Consider the following 2,887-nt stretch of genomic DNA (forward strand, 5'->3'; position numbering starts at 1 on the left):
GGAAGCGGAGGAGGCCCCGTATCATCTGCTCACCGAGTGCCCTGCCTTGAAATGGGCAAGATTGAGAGTCTTCGGAACGGCCCTGATCGATCCGGACTCGGTGCACGGTATTGGTCTAAAGGAGTTGCTGACCTTCTATAGGAGGGGCGGCATTCTAGACGAACTCTAGAGTGGCCTGGGGGCACAACGGGCCCATCTGGTGGCCTAATTGCTTGGACGCCCGCGAGGGCGCCCCCCTTTAATACCAATACCAATAGTAACTGATATTTTTTATATCGATAATCTTTCATTGCCCATTAACTCCATATTTTTGAGAAACTCTAGAACATAAAATCGCAGGACAACGGACTCACATTAAAGATTTGGCTTCAGCGATGTTTGCTGGTATTAAAAGTTTATACCTACTTTACCCATTTTTCTCGTGGTATCACATGTTATCTTGTGTGATATCGATATTATTATGAATTTATAAGAAAGGGTCAAAGAGATCCATTATTTCCAAGTCAGAGTTTAAAAAACCTCAGTTCTCAAATTCCTGGAGATTAAAAAATTATTGCGAATATGGAACAGATGAAAATAATTTTGATAGTTTAGATTGAAAATATCAAAGGCCCTACAATAGAGCCCTGAGCCATTGCAGAAGAAACGTTGACCATTTTTTAATAAATAGGCACGAGAGATCGTTTAACGTAGAAAATGTAAAGGGGAGGTCAAAAAGTAAAAGTTTATTAATTGTTGGTAGATCCTGTACAACATTTGTTAAGTCCCCATTTGTCAAATAGTTTATTTAACAACAGTAACAGTAACAGTAAAAAGGCTAAACTCCAAACAAAAAAAAAAGAAAAATTGTAATGATAATAATGAGTGATAGTTTATGCGAATATAAACAATGTTGCGTATTATCCAATTACTTGTGACCAAAAAAATATACCACAACAACACCAACGTCATAGAAGCGAAAAAATTGATTTAAATAAAAATATTTATGTGCTTTTAGCAAAAATTTCACAACAAATGCGGAACATATTTTTCCCACTTAGTGAAAATTTAATTCTCTATTATATTGAGTTTTTCATCGATAATTAAATCGTGTCGCACATAACGAATTAAAATGCAAATCGAAGCAATGTCGATTTGAACTGTTACACGAAACTATTTTTTACATCGCGAATTGACAATGTAGAATTATCATAGTTTTCAATTTAAGGTTCATTATTGTAGCGATTAACGAATTTATGGACGATTATTCAGTGTTTCGACGGTGAGTCACGCTTTTGTTTGTGTATTTAAATTTCGTTTTCGTTGCTATAACGGCCAAGGCTGATTAAAAAAGCAACAAATGTAATTAAATTCGACTTCAGCGCGAGGGATAAGGACCTAAGAATGTTCAAAATGGAATTTAAACGTTTTTTCATTCGGAACGAAATTGTATGCTGGAAAGTTTTGCCGGGTGTTGTACTTTATAAAGAAACGGCGGCAGGGTCAAAAAACAAAAAAACAAAATCTTTCTGCCTATTAAGCAAGCATACTTTAAAATAAAAATCATTTGGGCAAAATTCAAATCTTATATCAGTTTAGAATTTTTGTATTATTTAGGTACATATGTATAGTGAAATAGAAATTATACAACATAACAATTTTTCGTTCTGTGGCGGGTCTTATCATATAGAGCAGTTGTTACACATGGGTTCCAGTGGTTATCAATTTGAAAAATCAAATCGCTATAATGAGGCTTGGAATCAGTGAGCGTACTGCGCCTGCCGAAGGAACCACAAATCGTCAGTCCAGCCCAGGAGTTTCATTGAATATATAAATTAATGTTAGCGTTGGTATGGTGTCAGAATAGAGCTGAAATGAGTTTTTTGTTGTGAACCTATAATGAGTGTTTGGGCAATATGAAACACTTCAACATCTATTGTGAATGGTTTAAAGGTGTTTTGCTATGCTGCGCTATTATAGTTGATTCTTTCTGGAAGAAACTTTCACACCTTCCAAACAACGCCATTTTTGCCGCCTCACATACAGCTGCAGTAACCTATCAATCACATGGTTTGTAGTTTATAGCAAACAATGACATAAAAGGATACTACAACTGGCTATTAAATAAAATAATAAAAAAAAACATTAAGATAAATGATTTTACTTTGGACGGAGTTGATAAAATAAAATATTTAGGGCTTGAATAAAACTTTAATAAAATTAAAATAATACAATAAAAATCCTCAAAACTCAAAAATGCAGACTGAAACGCCGTATCATCAATCTCAAATTAATTCGATTGAGATTATATTAAAATTTGAATAATCTAAGCTTATCTTTAAAATAATACAGAACAAAACTAATAGCAACACCAAAAAAAAACACATCAATGAAATACACTCACGTAACTTAAGAAATCACACTGACATACAGTTACGGACTTAAATACATACAACCTACTGCCTAACATTGTGAAAAATGAGACTTCTTATAATATTTTTGTTAAAAAGTAAAAAAAAATACAACAACAACAACAAAACAATACATTTAAATTCTTGCAAGACTCGAACCTATTATATTAGATTCTTATTAGATAAATAAGTTAAAATACTTTCGGGGCCAATGCTTAATGCATTGTTTAGAAGGTAATCTTAATTTATGTCTAGATAATTATAATATGTAGTATCTGAATGAATAAAGGATTCTTTTAAAAAAAGATAATCGTTTTGCGTCGTCCGCAAGTAAATTTTAGAGCCGGTCCAAAAAGTTAGTGTACCAGATGCCCAAAACTATTTTCTTTATTGAGGATTAAGTCTTGAACTAAAAGTACGCCACTGCCGCATTTAAAACAACGGCCTCGTTGGAAACACTTATCCAAAGTATTAAATTATTTTATAAAATCACTAAT

Source organism: Cylas formicarius, unplaced genomic scaffold, assembly GCF_029955315.1.
Source record: "Cylas formicarius isolate icCylForm1 unplaced genomic scaffold, icCylForm1.1 PGA_scaffold_3__17_contigs__length_32017465, whole genome shotgun sequence".
Classification (NCBI taxonomy): Eukaryota; Metazoa; Arthropoda; class Insecta; order Coleoptera; family Brentidae; genus Cylas; species Cylas formicarius.